The sequence below is a fragment of the Phacochoerus africanus genome, chromosome 4, assembly GCF_016906955.1.
Source record: "Phacochoerus africanus isolate WHEZ1 chromosome 4, ROS_Pafr_v1, whole genome shotgun sequence".
NCBI classification, from domain to species: Eukaryota; Metazoa; Chordata; class Mammalia; order Artiodactyla; family Suidae; genus Phacochoerus; species Phacochoerus africanus.
In genome coordinates this window covers 102,927,382-102,951,128 of record NC_062547.1, presented here as the reverse complement: position 1 = coordinate 102,951,128, position 23,747 = coordinate 102,927,382, and the positions used below count along the sequence as shown (strand labels likewise).

At 35.6% G+C, this 23,747-nt stretch overlaps 1 long non-coding RNA gene across 4 annotated transcripts in view; it reads right to left on the bottom strand.

Annotated features, from left to right (window-relative positions):
• Window positions 1-2,109: 2,109 nt before the first annotated feature.
• LOC125126182 (uncharacterized) overlaps window positions 2,110-23,747 on the bottom strand; it is a 255,757-nt gene continuing 234,119 nt past the window's right edge. For 3 of the 4 annotated variants that reach the window (XR_007134539.1, XR_007134540.1, XR_007134538.1), the window contains exons 5-8: window positions 10,323-10,436; window positions 9,537-9,621; window positions 8,924-8,985; window positions 2,110-2,987 (exon numbers count right to left, since the gene is read on the bottom strand). This is a non-coding gene — a long non-coding RNA (uncharacterized LOC125126182). The remainder of the gene's footprint in view (window positions 2,988-8,923; window positions 8,986-9,536; window positions 9,622-10,322; window positions 10,437-23,747) is intronic. The other variant, XR_007134541.1, reaches the window with a different exon arrangement.

Here is a 23,747-nt window from a genome sequence, read left to right as displayed (position 1 = left end):
TTCGCAAGTGCAGTGATTTTATTTTCATCCTTTGTGTATGATATGATTTTGAGTTTAGAGTTTGATGTGAGATTAAGACTAGAAGAGTTGCCTCCATGCCTTCAACATGTAAGATAAGCGACTGTGCCTCATTCTCCTTTGCCCCAGACTCCTGTAGTCCCAGGGCAGTTAGAGCAGGGCCTTCTTTAAGGAGAGCATATTCTCCCTTATTTATGGCTGCTCCTCTAGAGATGTGAATGTGCAAGCTTACTCAAAGTCTGACTCTGGTTCAGTTAGGAAAAAAGAAAGCACTTCTGGTTACTAAACAGTATTGGGCACTTTATACTTTAAGTGTGTTTATCTATTTGTTCATGCATTTATACATTAGAATTAATTTTATAAAAATGCTTTAACAATCTCAAATATCAAGAAATTACAATGAATTATCTCTCATAATTATGGTGATATGCGATTGTTTTTAAATTTGGTTCTTTTTCTTCTTCTTCTTCTTTTTTTTTTTTTTACTTTTTCGGGCTGCATCTGCAGCATATGGAAGTTCCCAGGCTTGGGGTCGAACTGGAGCTACAGCTGAGGGCCTGCACCACAGCCACAGCAACACAGGATCCTAGCCATGTCCTGTGACCTACTTCACAGCTCACAGCAATGCCGGATCCTTAACCCACTAAGTGAGGTCAGGGATCGAACCTGCATCCTCATGGATCCTAGTTGGGTTTGTCACTGCTAAGCCATAATGCGAGCTCTGTTAAAAAAAAATGTTTATTTTTTAATACAATCTTTTAAGATGATTTTCCATTTATGGTTATTACAAAATATTGGCTATATTCCTCATGTTCTCTTACCTCTTCTAGAAGCATTACTTCTGGACAGAGTAATAGACAATTGTAAATCTTTTTTTTAAATTGGGTAAAAATTAAAGAGTGCAAAACCTTAAAGATAAACCAATGTGTTAGAGCTTTTCTTATTTTCTTTTAAATAAGACTATTACTAGTATTGATTACTTGAATGTGTGAAAGAAAATTCACCTTTTACATTTTATTTTACAGTAGATGAGAGAATATTATTCAAGTAGATCTGGAACTTGATTTTTCATTTCTCTACTGGGTTAGTATTGATTTTTTTTATTCTTTCTTAGGTCATTTGTGATTCATCTGGTGTTGGTCTACTTTTCAGATCTGAGGCATCTCTTGTAAAAATGCATTCCCCGATTATCAGTCAACAATTTAGATAAATGTCAAGTTCACATACCTCAGAAGAAAAGGGCTTCTAACAAGCTTCCCTTGTCACTGAGAACAGTCTGCTGTCATTTAAATACTAGACAGTACAGATGTAATTGCTTCAGAAGTGTTGAAAAGTAAATGTGTTTCTTGAGGCACCTACAGCACAAATATTAGAGGTCAAAAACAGAGTCATAGGGACCATGAAGATACATTGCTGCCTAGCTATTACTGTTCAAAAATGATAAATTTCATGGCACAAAGAACAGAAGTTACAGATGCACTGATCAAATGAAATCTGAAAAGAGACGGCAAATGACCCTGACATCTTTTCAAAAGAGAGCTATATTGTTCCTTCAGTCTTCAAAGCTGCTCTTACAATTCTTAATCAAGTGATTTCCCCAAAGCCCTAACTGCTGATCAATATGAATTTTTCTTACAAATAAAAATCACATATATATGAAATGTATTTAAAGGAAACAATCTCTACTGGTCATTCTGGTTTTTGCTATAATTAAATAAAATATTGATTGTATTTACATCATTAAAAAACTTGCAGTGGGGTAGGCAAATAAAAAATAATATGACGAGGGGAAAAAAGAAAGAAACTGTGTACTGTGAGTTTAATATATAATAGATAAAATATTATAGAATTGAGATTATGTTACATTGAATGAATCCTGATATATTCCCAGCTAATTTTGCTATTATGGTAAGATATATAGCACTACAATACCACAATTTACCATTATTTATTCCTTAAATATTGAATTCAACATCATCAACAAGAAAGTATAATATACAGTTTGGGCCACCAACTAAAAATAAAATACTACACCGACCTTTAGGAATTTACAGGAATTTTTCTTCTTAAAAAGAAGAGAAACCAGATAAATACAAACAAACCATAATGTAGTATTTTAATTAAGTGATTTATAAAGCAAAGTACTAAGGACTGAGAAAGGATAGCATCATGACATGGGGGAACTCTGGTAAGGTTCCTTGTTAGTTTGGGGCCAGTTGGCAAACTTCTTTGGGGAAGCCAGGCTGTACCAATTCTCAGTCCATGGATGAGTGGGCTTTTACCCCTGAACACAGGGAGATGAATGCATGACTCATATCTGGCCACCTGGAACACTTCATTGCCTAGACATATGAACTGATTCATGGGTGGACACGTGAGCCAAGCTGGCCACCTCAAAGTGAATTCTACTGGTGTGGAAGCCACAATTACAAATGCTCTCTTCATCAATCTACTTGAACCCTGAGGAAAGCTCTGATGACCAGGAAGGTAACTTAGTCTTCTGTGTCTGTCACAACAAATCACCACACATTTGGTGGCTTAACACATCAGAAATTTTCTCACAGTTCTGGAAGGTAGAAGTCTGAAGTCCAAAATCAAAGCATCCTCAGGGCCATGCTAGCTCTGAAGACTCCAGGGAAGAATCCTTCTTTGCCTCTTCCTAGATGCTGGTGGTTGCAGGCACATTTGGAGTTCCTTGTCATGTAGACAGCACTAAGATATCTGCCTCCATCTTCATATGGAGTTCTTCTTGTGTCTCCTCTGTGTCTCTGTGTTCCTATGTCCAAATCTCTGCTTCCTCATAAGGACATCAGTCACTGGACTTGGGGCCCACCATAATCAAGCATGACCTCACCTTAACTTGATTACATCTGCAAAGACCCTATTTCCAAATAAGGTCATAGTCACAGGTATCAGAAGTTGGGACTTCAACATATCTTCTTGGGGGGCACAAATCGACCCCAAACAGGCTAGAAAGGACAAAATGACATTCAAGTCATTCTTAATGACCTGATGCTGCTTAATTTAGCATTTAAAATATATGCTGTGAGTGAAATTAACTATAATCTCCTTTAATAAAGCATAGAATTATAAATAATGGCAACAGGAAGTGATATAGCTCTTCTTTCTCTGATAAATGATACTGCACAAGGGCATCTGAGAAGGTGTGTTGGGTTGGAGTTCCCATTGTGACTCAGTGGTTAACGAATCCGACTAGGAACCATGAGGTTGCAGGTTCCATCCCTGGCCTTGCTCAGTGGGTTAAGGATCCGGCGTTGCTGTGAGCTGCGGTGTAGGTTGCAGACACAGCTCGGATCCCGTGTTGCTGTGGCCCTGGTGTAGGCTGGCGGCTACAGCTCTGTTCGACCCCTAGCCTGGGAACCTCCATATGCCTCAGGAGCAGCCCTAGAAATGGCAAAAAAAAAAAAAAAGAAAAAAAAGAAAAAGAAAAAAAAAGAAAGAAAAGAAAGAAAAAAAGAAAGTGTGTTGGGTTTCTCTTTCCACAGAGTAACTGAAATCATGGAACTTTTATTTTAAATAAATTATTAAACTCAAGGAAAAATCTCAGAAAAAAAAAGAATGTCAGATAATATCATTAAATAGTCAACTAAGTTTAGAACTATTCAGAAACAAAAATGAAGCAAATAAGTTGAATCATTTCAGATGGTCACTTACTAGTCACAAATATATTCAATGGCTGAGCTACATATGAGTGATGTCTTATTCATTAGGGAATGTCTTATGGAACTAACATTGGATATAGTCAGAAGACCTAAATTCTAGCCCAGACTCTAACCGGCTCGATAACTTTGGGAACAACCTTTAATTGCTCTGGGTTTCTTTTTTTCTGTAAAATGAGGGGTTGATAACCAAGATAATCTCAAAAGTCCCTTTCTCCTGAAAACTGTTTGCATAAAAAAATTCTGTTTTCTACCATGGTCAATTTATTTACATAGACTGTTCTGTACAGATCAATAAAAGAGATTAATTATAGTTAAGTCCTAATGTGCCTGATGGTGTCTTCTACCATGGTGAATAAAAAGCACTTGGAGGGAGTTCCATGGTGTCCAAGCAGTTAAGGATATGGTGTTGTCACTGCTGTGGGACATGGATTCAATCCCTGGCCCAGGAACTTTTGCATGCTGTGGGCATAGCCAAAAGAAAAAGCATTATGAAATTTTATGGTCACAATATGGCTGTCACAGCTTCACATCTTCACAAATCAATGTCCAAAGCAGGGGATAGGAATGATAGAGACTCCCCTTACATATTTTTGTACTAAGAAGGTAAACCCTTCTCAAAAGTGTCCAAGCAAACTTCTCCTCAGGTTCCATTAGCCAGGATTGGGTCACAGGCCCATGTCATAACAACAAAGGAGGAAGGGAAAACCAGTATTTAGCATTTTCAGCCTCTGTCATGAGAAATAGCAAGGAAGAAAGGGGAGAGAGAATTGTTCATTAGGCCGGCCAGAGGCCTCCAAAGAAAGTGACTTTAGAACCTTTGTAACAGACACTGACAGCCTCTGAGCAAGAGACAGAACAGGGTCTTCAGTGTTTTCAGTGAGAGAGAAGGATTTCAGAGATATTAATTCTTGTCAGTCATGCCAACAACTTTGGTGGGGCCTATGCAATGTCACTTACTTGCTATATGACCTTGGATTAATTATTTCATGTCTTGACAGGGCTCAGTTTCCTCATCTATAACACAGGTATAATACTTTCCTCGCAGGTTTGTTCTAAGGATTACATGAGAGAAGATGTATAAAGTGCCTATGTAGTGCTTGACATGCAGTAGATACACAATAAATGTTAGTTTTCCCTTTCTCCCTCTTCCTAATTTACCTTTCTAGTCCCCTTTCTTAGAAAGAGAGCCCTTAACATAGTTAATTTATATTAATTACATATAATCTGTCTCTCTGTCTCTCTCTGTCTCTTTCTCTCTTTCTGTCTCTCTGTCTCTCTGTCTCTCTCTCTGTCTCTCTCTCTGTCTCTCTCTCTCTCTCTCTCTCCATTTCCTAACTACATACATCTTGGAAGGAAACTGTAGGTTAAAAAAAAAAAAACCTAAAAGTAAGCTATAAATGATCTGGCAGAGTTTATATTGTGATGTCTAGCTCCACTCTCTCAGGAAAAAACTGAGCAGACCTTTCCCTGGTGAGATTCCTCAGGAAAGGCATCCTGGGGAGGTGGACACAGTGAGACAGGAGGACTCTGTAAGGTTGCTAATCTGTTGATGCTGTACAGAAACAATCATTACAAAGGAACCAGATTAGTGATAAAGGATAACCAGAGGGGATGGAGGGTCTGGAGCCTTGGATGATACCCATCATTTGTAAAAATCATCCCCCTTCCCCATCTCTCATCTCAATAGGATAATGGGCATTGACACATGTAACTAGAAGAAACTTTCCTTAAGCAAACAAAAACATTGATAGAGAACCTAGCATGTACAGCAACAAAGCTAGGCAAGCCCTCCACTTATCTCCCCTGGTAACCTCAAAGCATTTCCTACCCACCCAATGGCCACTTTTTAGCCATAAGACAGAGGCAACATGTAAGAGAAACAACAAATAGTTTCGAATGGGGACCCTCAGAAAGAAGAGGATATGCCCAGCTCCTGCATGTGCAATGGAAGTAGATGAGGAAGAAGAAGAAAAAAAGAGATTTTTCTTGAGGGTATGATTATACACTAAAGCCTGCTCTGTTGTGAGTTCAAGAAATGAAATTTAATAAAATTGCAAGTTAAATTGAGATTACGTATTTGCTATTGTTATATAGCTCAAACAATTCACCATGTGGGCCATGGCATTACATAGATTTAAAAAAGAGTAATCATCATAATATCTCATATTCACTGAGCACTTATCCTGTGCCAGGCATATGCTCTGTGCTCTACACACATTTCTTCTTCATTGTGTTTACTTCTCACAATGCTCCTAAGCCAGGAGCACTTATTATCTCCATTTTCCCCTTGAGGAAACTGAGATTTGGACCCTGTCACAAGCTCACTGTAAATTCCACCTGATACTGTCCCAGCTCAGCCTGGCCTGTGCAGGGCCCCAGGCTTCCCTGCTTATCTCTAGGGCTACACTTTAGACTGTACTGACTGAACGTTTAACTGGTCTTTCTCCTCAGATGGTTTGAGCCATTTGTCTTTGGATCCTAAACCTAGCACAATGTAGGACTTAAATAAATACACAACTATAAATTGAATTAATGAACAAATAAACTAGAAAATAGGCATTATAAGGAGTACTGAGCTCAAAAGAGAAGAGGTAACTACTGACTGCAGAGGTTGGGAAAGGCTTTGAGGGTGAAGCAAAGCATGAGCCAAGCTTGGAAGAGGGAGAGGAGTTAAATATGTAGGGAAGATGAGAGAGGATTCTGAAAGAAGCATATTATTTTAGCAAAGGCCAAATACCTAAAATGTTTTTGGGGTACTAATTCTACCTCTCCAACAGAATATTTTTAGTCACATAGTTCATTTTGCCACAGCATGAATAGGCAAATTACATTATTTCCATGTCATTAGCCCCTTCTCCTGGACCACAGGCATGAAATATGGCCTCTGCTTCATTATAATCTTTTTCCACATACGATAATCCATTAAATGTATAAAATTGCACTGAAGTTATAATTCCTATGGACAGCTTGTATCTAATCATATACACTGCATTTTTTAAAAATTCAAGAGAAAAATAGTCAATGTTCATAATGTTAACTAATCAAAAATAGACGACTGTGCAAAAAAGAAAAAAAAAAGTGTACATGGAATGCCAAATGACAAAAAAAAAACTTAGTGTAAATCACAAAGTGTCCCAAAAATGATAGACTCAAATTTGAACCCAGGCCAAATATTTTAAGAACTGATAAAGCTAGAGTTTAAAAAAGCAAAAAGTCTTGATTACTCTTGATTACTATTATTCAGACTCAACCACCTACAACCTTCAAGTAATTGAGATAAAAAACATAACATAAGAAAATAACTCTTGGCTTATTTTCTAAAATTTTTATCAAAGTATTCTATACATATAGAAAATTTACAGCTATCTAAATACATGCACGTATCAAGCGCATAGCTCAAGAAAAGAACATTTCAACACTTCTTCCATTCAATACTCCTATTTCTTTCTTTTTTTTTAATGATTTTTACTTTTTTCCATTGTAGCTGGTTTACAGTGCTCTGTCAATTTTCTACTACACAGCAAGGTGACCCAGTCACACATACATATATACATTCTTTTTTCTCACATTATCATGCTCCATCATACGTGACTAGATATAGTTCCCAGGGCTATACAGCAGTATCTCATTGCTTAACCATTCCAAAGGCAATAGTTTGCATCTATTAACCCCAAATTCCCAGTCCAGCCCACTTCCTCCCCCTCCCCCTTGGCAACCACAAGTCTGTTCTCCATGTCCAGGATTTCTTTTCTATGGAAAAGTTCATTGTGCCCTATATTACATTCCAGATATAAGTGATATCATATGGTATTTGTCTTTCTCTTTCTGACTTACTTCACTTAGTATGAGAGTCTCCAGTTCCATCCATGTGGCTGTAAATGGCATTATTTTGTTCTTTTTTATGGCTGAGTACTCCTATTTCTAATAGCATAGATAAGTTTTGCCTGTTTTTGCATTTTATATAAAAAGGGTCAGACATCATGTATTGTTTGGGGTCTGGATTTCTTTCCTTGACATATTTCTGAGATTCATTTACATTGCTATAGTTATAATGAGCTAGTTATAGCTCAGTCATTCTCATTTTTGTCTAGCACCAGTTCTCAAAGTCTTATTCATAAGTGAAGTAGTAAACAATTTTCACAAATATAGTAAAATGCCAATTTGGCTTTTCACTGTGTTGATATTTGTACTAATAGCACAAAAACAACAGTAGGTGAAATTGCTGGTATCTTAGCACAGATCCAGGCAATAGCACTAAACTCCACTGATCTTTCTATCATTGTTCAACACCATGTGCTACCATTCAACAAAACATAAATAAACAATTTTATCCTCAGTTAAAAAAAATTGTATTAACTCTCAACTCTTGAGTACTTATTTTAATATCCTGTGTGATACAATTTATTTATTTATTTATTTTAGGGCTGCACCTGCAGCATATGGAAGTTCCCAGGCTAGAGGTCCAATGGGAGCTGCAGCTGACAGCCTATACCACAGCCACAGCAACAAGGGATGGGAGTTGCTTCTGAGACCTACACCACAGTGACCCACACCACAGTTAAGGCAGATCCTTAACCCATGGAGCAAGGCCAGGGATCAAACCCACATCCTCATGGATACTAGGTGGGTTCTTAACCTGCTGAGCCACAATGGGAACTCCTGTGCGATACAATTTAAAGTAGGCATAAAGGACTTCTGTATCCCAAAGTACAATGGATTAAAAGAACTCATGAGGAACAGCAATTTGTTTGAGTTGTAAGCTAAAGTAGTCGCTTTTGTCATGGAACACTATTTTTACTTGAAAGAATGAGTGACAGGAAGTCTACAGTTATTGAGACGTGGGCATTTGACAAACATTTTCTTAAGAATGAGTGAAGTCAGCATGAAATTTCAAGGAAAATGACTGACACTATTTGATGCCAATGACAAAACTTGAGTTTTCAAACCAAAATTAGAATTTTGAAAACATGTCTAGCACCATGAACTTAACAGTGTCCCCATACTTAACTATAAGCGATTTAAAAAAAAAATACATGGTAAAATGCATAAACACATAGAGAATCTACATAACCCAGTGAGCCAATGCTTTTCAAATAACATTTACACAAAATCACGCATGGGTAAAAATTCCATTCGAAGTTCATGATTGACTAATGGATGTTAATGTAACAGAATATGAAAAATTTTATTGATACGGTTTCAGAATCCATATTACAACTAACCTTTAAGAAACTACCACTTGTCAAGTTTTAATGTAGTATCAAAGAAGAATAACCACATTTATCTGTAAAAAAACATGAAATTATCTATGAGGTCGGGATTTCTTCATATGCTTTCAATAAAACATATTCTAATCACTAAAAAGCAAAGATGATAAACCAGCTAATTTCTAAGTAGTAGTTACAGAGATTGCAAAAATGTAAAACAAGAACTTTATTCTCACTAATTTTTTTCTTTGGGGAAATAATAATATTAAAACATTGTGTTTAATATTACTATGTTTAATGATCTCTAAATAATTTTTTAAATTTCGCAGTTTTAAGTAATAGTATGATAAATGTGAATAGCTATAATCTACATATTCGAAAGCTCTTTATAGTCCTCAATAATATTCAAGGGCATAAAGTTTCTTAGACCAAAAAGTTTGAGAACTTTTGCTGTACAGTATTTCATTGTGAGCAAGGATTTAATTTTAACAGTAATTTCTGGGAATATACTTGAGATAGTATATATTTAGCTTAATTTCCTCATCTGGCCTTTCTGCTTGTGGTTTTTTCTTCTCTCCAACTCTTCCAACACTGGGCCAATCAGTTCACCCTCCAGTCCAGTACTTACAGTGGCTGTTAAATCAGGTGCACTTTCTTCCTCCTGGCAGGAATATCCCAGAAGGCTTTTCCAAGAATGTGGGACTATGCTGTGGCTTTAAGGATTTGGCCAAAAGGAGGTCAGAGGAGGACAGAGCAAACTAGAGCAATGTAAGCAAAAGACTTTTTCTTGGATTATGGATATGGTTTCCTGGGCTTCTCAGTTTAACAGCATCTTCTAACACCAAATATAAAACATTCTCCCTGTGTCTCTGTTACACTTAACCCTATTTTATTCCTGTCAAAATGTCTAATATTACCTGGATTTTTTCTTGATTTTTATTATTTATTTTTGTTGTTCCCCACTACTTTCCCCAGAATATGAGCTCCAAGGTTGCAAAGACCTTGTCTGTCTTGTTCATTGACTAGAACTGTCTCTGAGACAAAGTAGACAGTTAATATATATTTGTTTAATAGATTAATTCATCTCTGCTTCAGAAATCTGTTTATCTGGCAATTAATAGAAGGTGAACAAAAATTCCATCTTATTTCATGAGATATTAGGCTTTCCTCATTTGGGTATATATGAAAATAATAGCATAAAGTATTCTACAAAGTTTCCAGGAACTATATTTTGACTTAAAATATTGCCTTTCCTTTTCTTAGTCTCATTTCATTACTCTTAGCTATATATACAGTTTCTTCTAAGTAACTTCACAACTCCATAAATTTATGACATAAAATATTAAGATTTCTACCATGTTTATTCTAAATTATTTTTTATTCAAGCTATATATAAACTTAGCAATTTACATACCTCATTATAAATTACATTATCCATTCTGTTTCTTAAATGCCTTCAACTTATGTAGACTTTCAGATTTAATCTTCTGGTGTAAAAGAGCACACTTCCCAAGACTGGCTTTTAAAGCTAAAAGAAAATATTTTTATTGATATGCTGCCAGCATGCTCTATATGTAACATACTTTGTTCTTATTTGTATTAAAGATGTATTTTATCTTTCTAAAAAAAGAACATTAATATTCACATGTGTATAGACTGGCTCTGAAGGAAGAGACAACAGAAAATAGAAGAAGATGGCTGCCTCTTGGGAAGGGTATGGGAAGACTGTAGGAAAGAGGAGAAAGAAACTGACTGTTTAATACATTCTCTTTGATATCTTTTTTATTTTGTATACTGTGAACATTATTATTTATTTAATACTAAGAAGATAAATTTTATAGACAAAAAGATGTTCAAATGCACCAAAAGACAAAGCTTAGCTGTCGTTTAAAAAGCATGCCCTAACTATATGCTGCCTATAAGAAATTCCCCTCAAATATAATATAGGCAGGATGAAAGTAGAAGGAAATAAAAAGATAATCATGCAAACATTAATCAAAAGAAAATAGGAGTAGCTATATTAATATCAGATAAAGTAAAATTAAGAGCAAAGATTTACCAGAGACAGAGAGTGACATGACATAATGATAAAAGGGTCAGTTCAACAATAAGACATGGCAATCCTGGAGATGTATGCACCAAACAACAGAGCTACGAGATATCTGAAGCAAAAACTAGTGGAACTAAAAAGAGAAACAAACAAATCTACAACTATAATTGGAGACTTCAACATCTCTCTTTCAACAACTGGTGGAACAACTACACAGAAAACCAGGAAGAATATAAAAATAATGTAAAACACCACAAACCAACAAAATTCAATCAACATTTATGGAACAGTCTATTCAGCAACAGCAGAACTCACATATTTTTTTCAAAAGCCATGGAATATACACCAAGATAGACCTTACCATAGGCCATAAAACAATCTTCAAATTTAAAAGAATTTAAATCATTAGAGTGTGTTCTCTGACCACAATGAAAGCAAACTAGAAATCAATAATAGAAAAAAAGTTTTTTCTAAAGAATGCATGAGTCAAAGAGGAAGTCTCAAGAGAAATTACAAATAACATTGAACTGAATGAAAATGGAAGTATAACATATAAAAATTTGGGAGACACAACTAACGCAATGCTGAGAGGGAAATTTATAGCAGTAAATGCTTACATTAGAAAAGAGGAGGAGTTCCCATTGTGGCTCAGTAGGTTAAGAACCCAACTAGTATTGGTGAGAATGCACGTTCAATATCTGGCCTCACTCAATGGGTTAAGAATCCTGCATTTTCATGAGCTGTGGTGTAGGTCACAGATGCAGCTCAGATCCCATGTTGCTGTGGCTGTGGTGGAGGCTGGCAGCTGCAGCTCCAATTCGACTCCTAGCTTGGGAACTTCCATATGCTGCAGGTGTGGCCAAAGAAGGAAGGAAGGAGGAAGGAAAAGTCTCAAGTCAATAATATAAGGTCTTACCTCAAGGACCTAGAAAAAGAAGTGAAAAATAAACACAAAAGATAGACATAACAAATATCAGAAATTAAAAAAAGAAAGAGAAACCACAAACTAGCAATACTGGAAATTAAACAAGGGATATCACAACAGACTATGGATAACATAGGAGTACTATGTATAATTTTGCGCATGTAAGTCTAACAACTTAAGTGAAGTGGACCATCTCTAAAAAGCATGAAGTACCATAACTAATCTGGTATTAAATAGATCATTTGTATAGCCCAACAACTATAAAGGAAATTGAATTAATAATTTAAAACTTCCAAAAAATAAAGACCCAGGTCAAGATGATTTCACTGGAGAATTCTTCCAAATATTTAAAGAAGAATTAACACCAACTTTATATAATGTCTTCCAGAAAGAGAAGAGGAGAGGACACTCCAAATTCATTTCATGAAGCTAACATTACCCTGACACTAGACAGAGTGAGTACATGAAAAGCAAACTATAGGTCAGTGTGACTCTTGTAAAAGTCCTTAAGAAAACATTGTGAGATAAAATGCAGCAATAAATAAGATAAATTATATGCCATGACCAAGTAGAGTTCATTCCAGGGATGCAAACTGAGTTCAATATTTGAAAACAGTCAACATAGTCTTCTATAATAACGTTCTAAAAAAAATTCACATGATTACATCACTTGCTATGAAAAAGCATTTGGCAAAATTCAATACCCACTTATGACAAAAACTCTCAGAAAACTAGGAACAGAGGGGAACTTTGTCAACCTGATAAAGTTAATATTATAGTTAATGATAAAAGATGAATACTTTCCTCCAAAGACCAGAAACAAAGCAAATATCTATATTCTTATTCAACATCCTACTGGAAATTCTATATAGTACAATAAAGCAAGAAAAGGAAATAAACAGGCATAGTGATGAGAAAAAATGAAATAGGACTATCTATTTGCAGATGACATGACTATCTACATAGAAAATCTCAAGCAATCTGTAAGAAAACTCCTAGTAATACTATATCAGTACAGCAAGGGTACAAGATATGAAATAAACATACAAAAATCAACTTCACTTTTATATACTACCAATGAACACTAAAATTAAAATATATAATACCAATCATTCCCCTCAAAAAAACCCCCAAAATATGTAGGTGCAAACCTAAGAAAATCTGTGCAAGATTTGTATGCTGGAAACCACAAAATGCTAGTGAAAGAAATCAGAAAAGATTTAAATAAATGTAGAGACTTGCCAATGTGCCTGAACTGGAAAGCTCGCAGAGTAAAGATGTTAATTCTCCCTAAATTAATACACAGGTTTAATCCAATTTCTATCAAAACCCTAGCTAGAATTTTTATAGATTTAAGCAATATTATTCTTCTTAAAATTTATGTGGAAAGGCAAAGAAACTAGAGTAACTTTTTTTAAAATTTTAAGAAGAATAAGGGAGAGAGAATAAAATTGTAAGGCGAAATAAGGCTACCCGATTTTAAGATTTATTGTACAGCTACAGTAATCAAAATGGGGTGGTATTGGTGGAAGGAGAGACATATAGATCAATGGAACAGAATAGAAAGCCTAGAAATACACCCACACAGATATGTCCAACTGACTTTTGACAAAGGTGCGAAAGCAGTTTAATGGAGGAAGGATAATCTTTTCAACCAGTGGTGCTGGAGAAACTGGAAAATAAAATAAAAAATAAATAAATAAATAAACAAAAAAACAAACAAGGAAAATGAACAAATAAGAACTTCAACCTAAATGTCTTACACAGAAATTAACCAAAAAATGGGACATGGACTTAAATGTAAAATGTAAAACTATATTACCTTGTAACTAGTAGGAAAAAACATGAGAAAACCTTTGGAATTGAGAGCTAAGCAAAGAGTTCTTAGCCTGGAGACCAAAAGCACAACCCCTAAACGGTCAAATTGATAAAATGTATTTTATCAAAATGAAAACTTTTTCTCTGCAAAAGAACATAAGAAGGATAAAAAGACAGACTTAAGAAAAGACTTGCAAATGCATATTTGACTAAAGCCTACTATATAGGATGCATAAAGAACTCAAAACTGAACAGTAAAAAAAAAAAAAAAAAAAAGAACCATCCTATTAGAACATGACTCAAAGATGAAAATACGTGTTTGTTCTCGCCACTTGAGTTGTTTGCAGAAGACTTAAAGAAAAGATATATGCAGATATGAACTTCACTGCGTGCTAGAGAGAAACTGAAAAAAGAAACAGGCTGGACTTTGGAATTCCTACTCATGATGTTATTTAGGAGTAGGTAATCCAGAATGTGTAGATGTTTAACTAATCAATTATCAACCTCTGTGGGTATAGCTGGAGTTTTTCCCATATGGTATTCCCACTGCCAATACCAGGAGGGGTCTGGACTGGAAATGTAGAGACTGTGGAGAGTAGAACTTTCACTAGAGAGAAGAAAAACTCTCTCTGGTGTTTAAGTACTCTGAGAGCTGGAGAGTGAGAAATCCCTTTAGCCACCTTGAGGCAGGGCTGGTCCTTGAGGCCTTGCTGTGGATGTAAATTAATTCTGTTTAGTACTTCCCAACATAACCCATCTCCAATGTTGGTGAAGTTTTGTGGAAACTTGCAGCCTGATCTCTGCTGTGTGGAATTAGGAGAACTGGTTTTTGCTTAGAACTGACTAGCTAAGGGCACAGAGAAGACCCCAGTCCCCGCAAAACCAAGACAAAGAGACGGTAAAAATCTATGTCCATCAACCTCACAAGGGTGATTGACAACAGAGGCAATGTGCGGTGGCTTTGCAGAAAGCCCAAATGCAAGAGTAGGAAGACCTGCTCTTTCCTGCACAAGCTGAAAAGAGCACCCTTGGAAACAGAGGGAAAGTTAGTGGACCTTTTGTAGGAGAACCAATTACAGGCCATCAGGTTGGTCTGTGAGGCTGAAGCTCATATCACTCGGGTATTTAGAGGAAATGAGATAATATTTTGTAGTCATTGGTTGTTGAGGCTGGGACATTTGGGTTTCACTAAGTTAAGAGAAAAGATCACTCTCTCCTTTTCAATAACACGATGTCTTTTCATTAGAAGCCTTAAATAGCAGGGTTTTTCTTTGCTCTTCCATTCCTTTGAAACCCTACTCATAATTAGCTTCCCACAACTCCTCCTAGGTTTCTTCCACCATTACTCATCATCCTGGTCTATTTGTGTTACAGATTATGATTCTCAACCTCCATTGGTTTCACCAAGTTTAGTACCATTTTGTTATTTTAAGTCCATATCGCTAATCTTTGGGGAACATACATGCTTCTCCCTTGTTACTATTTTCAATGCTTTCAAGTTAATCTCATATGTTCACAAAGGTTCTTAATCTGAGGTCTGTGGTTATGAAGTTTCAAAGATAAAATACTAGCTATCCATGAGTCTGGACAGGAACAAATTTCACATCTTTTATTTTTATTAACCTCTAACTGAAACTGGGCATTTCCTTCTATTATTAAGGTGAGCAACAAATCACAATGAAGTAAAAGGAACATAGCAGCCACTATTATTCTAATTGCTAAGTATCTCAAAATTCATTTATGTTTATCACTAGTTAAAATTATTGTTATTACAAGATGTGTCACTAGATCCTGTTATTTAATATGTTGATAATGAAGCACATGTCACAAATTTTTAAAAATATTTTGATAACCCTTTCAATATAATTGGTTTCTTCTGTAACCCTATGTATTTTATGAAAAAAAAATATTCTGAGAAGGGATTCATAGGCTTAACTGTCCAAGGAAATAATAGCACAAAAATTATTTTAAATTCTTCAAATGGCCAAAAGTCTCTACAACATAATAGCTAAAAGATTAAAAGTTATCTAAATGCCCAATAAAAGATTAGTGAAATACATTAAGATATTTATGTATGGTAGAATATTATGCAATCCCTACACAAAATTATGTATAGTACTATTTAGTGGCTTACATTGACAGATATCACAGTATGTCATGTAAGAGGTTATGAATATGATTTTTGTAAATCACACATACATTCACATATATATATCCCTACAATACACATACACAGAAAATGCATATCAACATACACAAAAAATGATGATGCTTGTTAGAGGTGGTAGGACTGTAGGTAATCTTTTTGTTTATCTCATTTATAAAAACTTTCTACCCATTTGTAATTATTTTATCATAGTGATATTATACGATATTTGTCTTTTTCTGTCTGATTTACTTCACTTAGTATGATAAGTCCTAAGTCCATCCATGTTTCTGCAAATAATATTATTTTGTTCTTTTTTATTGCCCAGAAACATTCCATTGTATATATATTACACACGTTCTTTATCCAGTCCTCCACTGATGGACATTTAGGTTACTACAAATGCACTGGCTATTGTAAATAGTGCTGCAATGAACACTGGGGCACACCTATCTTTTCGAACTGTCGTTTTCTCCAGATATATGCCCAGGAGTGGGATGGCTGGATGATATGGTAGTTTTATATTTAGTTTTTTAAAGAATCTCCATGCTGTTCTCCATAGTGGTTGCACCAATTTACATTTTAAGCAACAGTATAGGAGAGTTCTCTTTCCTCCACACGCTCTCCAGCATTTATTGTTTATAGACTTTTGATGATGGCCATTCTGACTGGTGTGAGGTGATACCTCATTGTACTTTGATTTGCATTTCTCCCTTCGTGAGATTGAGTATCCTTTCATGTGCTTTTTGGCCATTCGCCTGTCTTCTGTAGAGAAATGTCTATTTGGATGTTCTGACCATTTTTTGATTGGGTTTTTTAACATATAAAGCTGTATGAGATTTTTGCATATTTTGGAGATTAAGCCCTTGTCAGTCACCTTGTTTGCAAAGATTTTTCTCCCATTCTGTGGGTTGTCTTTTCTTTTTTTCTTTTTTTAATGGTTTGCTTTTCTGTGACAAAGATTTTAAGTTTAATTAGGTTCCACTTATTTAGTTTTGTTTTTATTTTCATTACTTTGGGAGGTGGATCTGAGAAGATATTGCTGTGATTTACATTAAAGTGTGCTGCCTCTGTTTTCCTCTAAGAGTTTTATAGTATAAACCCTTACATTTAGGTCTTTCATCCATTTTGAGTTTATATTTTAGCATAGTATAAGAGAATGTCTTTTTTTTTTAATTATTTCCCCAATACATTTTTTTCCTACTGTACAGCATGGTGACCCGGTTACACATACATGTATACATTCTATTTTCGCACATTATCATGTTCCATCATAAGTGACTAGACATAGTTCCCAGTGCTACACAGCCGGATCTCATTGCTAATCCATTCTGAAGGCAATAGTTTGCATCCATTAACCTCAAGCTCCCAATCCCTCCCACTCCCTCCCCCTCCCCCTTGGCAACCACAGGTCTATTCTCCAAGTCCATGAGTTTCTTTTCTGTGGAAAGATTCATTTGTGCCACATATTAGATTCCAGATATAAGTTATACATGGTATTTGTCTTTCTGACTTACTTCACTCAGGATGAGAGTCTCTAGTTTCATCCATGTTGCTGCAAATGGCATCATTTCATTCTTTTTTATGGCTGAGTAGTATTCCATTGTGTATATATACCACATCTTCCTAATCCAAGCATCTGTCAATGGACATTTGGGTTGTTTCCATGTCTTGGCTATTGTGAATAGTGCTGCAATAAACATGCAGGTGCATGTGTCTTTTTTAAGGAAAGTTTTCTCCAGATATATCCCAAGAGTGGGATTGCTGGTCATATGGTAGTTCTATGTATAGATTTCTAAGTACCTCCATACTGTTCTCCATAGTGGTTGTACCAGCTTACATTCCCACCAACAGTGCAGGAGGGTTCCCTTTTCTCCATACCCCCTTCAGCATTTGGTATTTGTGGACTTATGAATGATGGTCATTCTGACTGGTGTGAGGTGTATCTCATGGTAGTTTTGATTTGCATTTCTCTAATAATCAGGGATGTTGAGCATTTTTTCATGTGCTTGTTGGCCATCTGTACATCTTCCTTGGAAAAATGTCTATTCAGGTCTTTTGCCCATTTTTCAATTGGGTTGTTGGTTTTTTTGCTGTTGAGTTGTATAAGTTGCTTGTATATTCTAGAGATTAGTTCCTTGTCAGTTCTCTCAGTTGAAACTATTTTCTCCCATTCTGTAAGTTGTCTTTTTGGTTTCTTTTTGGTTTCCTTTGCTTGTCAGTTTGACGAGGTCCCATTGGTTTATTTTGCTTTTATTTCTGTTGCTGTGGGAGACTGACCACAGAAAATATTCATGAGGTTGATGTCAGAGAATGTTTTGCCTATATTCTCTTCCAGGAGTTTGATGGTGTCTGGTCTTATATTTAAGTTTTTAAGCCATTTTGAGTTTATTTTCATGGTGTGAGGGTGTGTTCTAGTTTCACTGATTTACATGCAGCTGTCCAGGTTTACCAGCAATACTTACTGAATAGACTGTCTTTTTCCCATTTTATGTTCTTGCTTCCTTTGTCAAAGATTAACTGACCATAGGTGTCTGGGTTTATTTCTGGGTTCTCTATTCTGTTCCATTGGTCTGTATGTCTGTTTTGGTACCAATACCACACTGTCTTGATGACTGTAGCTTTGTAATATTGCCTGAAGTCTGGAAGAGTTATGCCTCCCGCTTGGTTTTGGTTCCTCAGAATTGCCTTGGCAATTCTGGGTCTTTTGTGGTTCCATATAAATTTTTGGATTGTTTGTTCTAGTTCTGTGAAAAATGTTGTGGGCAATTTAATAGGGATCATACTGAATCTGTAGATAGCTTTGGGTAGTATGGCCATTTTTACAATATTATTTTTTCCAGCCCAGGAGCATGGAGTATCTTTCTATCTCTTCCTTGATTAATGTTTTATAGTTCTCAGCATACAAGTCTTTTACCTCCTTGATCAGGTATATGATTTTTTGGGGGTGCAATTTTAAAAGGTATTGTATTTTTATATTCCTTTTCTAATATTTCATTTTTAGCATATAGATAGGTGACTGATTTCTGAATGTTAAACTTATATCCTGCTACTTTGCTGAATTTGTTGATCAGTTGGAGTAGTTTTTGGGTTGAGTCCTTAGGGTTTTCTATATATAGTATCATGTCATCTGCATACTGTGACAATTTTACCTCTTCTATCACTATTTGGATGCCTTTAATTTCTTTTGTTTGTCTGATTTCTGTGACTAGAACTTCCAATACAATGTTGAATCACAGTGGTGAGAGAAGGCACCCATGTCTTGTTCCAGATTTTAGTGGAAAGGTTTCAGCTTTTCTCCATTGAGTATTACATTTGCTGTGGGTTTGTCATAAGTGGCTTTAATTATGTTAAGGAATGTTTAAGTTAAAGCAACAGGAGAATTCACCTAAAGCAATCAGCAATGAAACAGACCTCTGCAGTCTGACAGACTTTGAGTTCAAAAGGGAGATAGTCAAACTACTTAAGGAATTAAGAGGGATATGAACATTAATGCAGATTCCCTCAGAAATGAGCTAGAAAATATAAGGAGGAGCCAAGATAAACTGGAAAATTCATTTGCAGAGGTACAAACCAAGCTGAAAGCAATAAAGACCAGAATGAATAATGCAGAGGAATGAATTAGTGACATGGAATATAGAATAATAGAAGTCACCCAAATAGGACAGCAGACACAAAATCAAATGAAAAAAATCATGAAAGCAATGTAAGAGATCTATGGGATAATATAAAGTGGGCCAATCTATGCATAATAGGAAGTCCAGAAGCAGAAGAAAAAGAAAAGGGGATTGAAAATATATTTGAAGAAATTATGGCTGAAAACTTTCCAAATCTATAGGATACTGATATCAAGATAAGGGAAGCACAGAGGGCCCCAAATAAGTTGAACCCAAACAGGCCCACACCAAGACATATTATAATAAAAATGGTAAAATTTAAAGAGGATTCTAAAGGCAGCAAGAGAAAGGCAAAGTGTTAATTATAAGGGAATCCCAATAAGGATATCAGCTGATTTCTCTACAGAAAGACTACAGGCAGAAGGGAGTGGCAAAAAGTGCTGAAAAGAAAAAATCTGCAACCTAGAATACTCTATCCAGCAAGAATATCATTTAAAATAGAAGGGGAAATAAAGAATTTCTCCAACAAACAAAAGCTGAAAGAGTACATCAATGGGAAACCCATTCTAAAAGAAATACTGAAAGGGCTTCTCTAAATCTAAAAAAAAAAAAAAAAAGGAAGAACTAGGATGGAGGAAACCACAGTTGGAAAGCAGTCACTTAAATGAGGCAGCATACAGATCCAAACATGAAAATGTTAATTAAAAAAAGAAGAAGAAGAAGACATCAAAATCATACAATGTGGATAAGGGAAGTAAGAAAAAATAGATTCTTTTTTTTTTAATCTTAATGATGTGTTTGAGCCTATATGATTATCAGGCTAAAGAAAGCAGATATAGGAAGGTGTTAACATACTTAAAAAACAGGGCAACCACAAATCAAAGCCAAACATTACATTCACAAAAACTGAAAAGTTCTCAAGTATACAATAAGTGGAAACCATCCAGCCAAAAAAAAGAAAAGAAAAGAGAAACATAGAGTCAACTGGAAAACTAGGCTTAAAATGGCAATGAGAATGTTCTAATTTCATTTTTTTACATGTAGATGTCCAGTTTTCCCAGAACCAATTATTGAAAAGATTGTCTTTTCTCCATTGCATATTCTTGGCTCTTCTGTCATAGATTAATTGACTATAGGTGCATGGGCTTTCTACCCTGTTTCACTCATCTATACTTCTGTTTTTGTGCCAGTACCATATTGTTTTAATGACTCTAGCTATGTAGTACAGTCTGAAGTCAGGGAGCCTGATTCCTCTAGCTTTGTTTTTCTTTTGCAAGATTGTTTTGGTTATTCTGGGTCCTTTGTGTTTCCATAAGGATTTTTTTGTCCTAGTTCTGTGAAAAATGCCATTAGTAATTTTACATGGATTTCACTGAATCTGTAGATTGCCTTGGGTAGTACAGTCATTTAAAATATGATTCTTCCAATCCATCTTCAATTTCCTTCATCAACGTCTTATAGTTTTCAGCTACAGGTCTTTTGCCTCTTTAGGTAGGTTTGTTCCTTGGTATTTTCTTCTCTTTGATGCAATGGTAAGTGGGATTGTTTCCTTTGTTTTTCTTTCTTATCTTTTCTTGCTAGTGTATAGGAATGCAAGAGATTTCCGTCTTAATTTTGTATCCTGCAACTTTACCAAATTCATTGATGACTGCTAGTAGTTTTCCGGCAGTATTTTTAGGATTTTCTACGTATGGTATCATGTCATCTGCAAAGAGTGACAATTCCACTTCTTTTTCAATTTGAATTCCTTTTATTTCTTTTCCTTCTCTGATTGTTATGGCCAGGACTTCCAAAATTACGTTGAATAAAAGTAGTTAAAGTGGATATCCTTGTCCTCTTCCTGATCTTAGCAGAAATGCTTTCAACTTTTCACCATTGAGAATGATGTTAGCTGTGGCTTTGTCATATATGGCCTTTATTATGTTGAAGTAGGTTTCCTCTATGCCTATTTTCTGAGGGTTTTATCAGAAATGGGTGTTGAATTTTGTCAAAATATTTTCTTGCCTCTATTGAGATGACATTTGGTTTTTATTCTTCAGTTTGTTAGTATGGTGTATCACACTGATAGAAATCTACTGATTTTCAAAGAATGGTTTAGCAGTTGAACCAGTAGAAATTTTATTAAACACCATTTATCAACCTTCTACATTTTGCAACCTAAAGTAAACTGTCACTTAGCACAAGTATCAGATATTCATTCCTTTCAAAATTGGGTCTCACCAATCAATAAATAGTTTTGTCTTTGCAAAGTCCTTTTTGCTTTATTTTGTTTTGCCAATTGGCACTTTTGCTTTTTGAGCATCTTATAACAAAGTAAAAATAAATTTAGATCCCCACATACAAATCCACCTATTAAAAATAAGCATATTTTATAACATGTTTCTGGATTCACATTCCCCAACAAAAACTCTTTCCTCTATGATTGTGCTACACTATGCAATTTTGAATGATTCTGAATCATACTGTCATTAGAAGAAATATTCAGTTATTTTTATACCTGGGTATTAGTAATTCCAAAATGCCTATCATATCCCTTTATGACTTCAAAATGCAACTCTTTTAGAAGCAGACATTCATCTAATATGCAAGATGTGACTCTAAAGTGATTGGCTTGGTATTATTCTTTCTGTTCATAAAATCATTGGAATTCACATAGGAAATGAATGAATCCCCTCAGAGAAGTCATCTTGGGACACCCCAGACAAATCTTGATGACGTTTGCCTTTGTTCAGAACCATCTTAGGACCTTTCTTATGGATGTGCCTTTACTCTGTTTGCTTTTAACAAATGTCTTTAAAGATAGCCAAGCATCACCCTTTAAAGTTGGATTAAATCTTCATCAATAGCTAACAGTAATCTAGAGTAGGAGATGGGACCCTTGGTGCACCATGTGACAAAAGGATTAGGGGAAATGCAATATGACACTCAAAATTAGGAGTGATTTTTAAATATTCAGCAATAGGTTTGGCAGGAAACAGATCAATCAGAACAGATGTCACTAGAGCAAGGTACTGGAGGACTTTGACCAAGATCCATGTATTAACTCTTTAGTAGCAGGATTGTGAGGATTTCTAGAGGGTCCAATAGGGGAAAGTGCAGCAGTTATATGTGGAGGTTTCTGAGATGTGGCATTAACTAACCAATAAAGGAGATTTGTGGTATTTTAATGTCAGCTGAATATTAGTCCTTCCAAAACAAGAGGCCACACTGTATTTGTGTGGCTTGGGCAATGACTCTGAAGGCATTGTTCAAAAGTTGTTTGAAGGTATTGAGAGCAATAAATACATGGGATCCCAGGATAATGATTTTGAAGGGCATCATTTATCTGACTATTTAGGATAGGCACCACACCCTTTTCACTTATCTTCCCAAGAACCTAACACAATGCTTAGGATGTAGTTTCTTAATAAATATTTGGCTAGAATGTTATGTTTGTTAAAGAAAAATAACTTCAAAGTAAAATCTCATCCTTAAGGCTTTTAAACTTATTTTTTAATTTTTTAGACACATAAATTCTCTTCATTTTATTGGAAAAAAATTCTAAAAATCTCTTTTAAGAGAGAAACCCACTAGCATTTATTCCTAACTCAAAACCTTTTGCATGGCTGTCTACCTCTTTCTGGAAAGCAGTCTTTACAATGTTCCTTTAATTATCACATAACTTGAAAAGCCACAGGTAGTTGGAAATTCTTCTTTAACTCCTTGAAGTTCCTATTATTTCCAGCCAAATAGAGCCTTCTTTTTAGCAGGTAGGACTTGATCTTTCCCAAAGCTAGGGGTACCACAGCTGCTGGCTAATATTTATCAGACCATGGCTGTCCAGTACTGTGCACTTACTACATCAGTTCTTTCTCCTAACAACCCCTTTTATAGTTGAGGAAATCGAGCACCAGAACAGCTAAGCAACCTCTCTCCATTTACACAGCTAGCTAATAGTGAAGGTACATTAGAATCCAAGCAACTTGATTCCAGAGCTGAGCACCTTGGATGAACTCAGTATAATGAGCAGGAATTTGTTCATCTTCAGCCAATCCACAGGGTAGGAACTGAACAATTTCTGCTACCTGAAAAGTACCTCAGAGCTATTACATGGACACTTAGAAATGAGGTCTAAGAAGGAAGATTCCAGTATCCATTCACCTTACAAGTATTTACTGAATGCATATATATTTAGCCACTCTTCTAGGTTCTGGGAAGACAGGTAAGGGAAATACAATCTTTTCCTGTTTGGTAAATAAAGCACCTAGAAACTTACTCCAGTCTTCTAGGGCTCCTTTTTACAC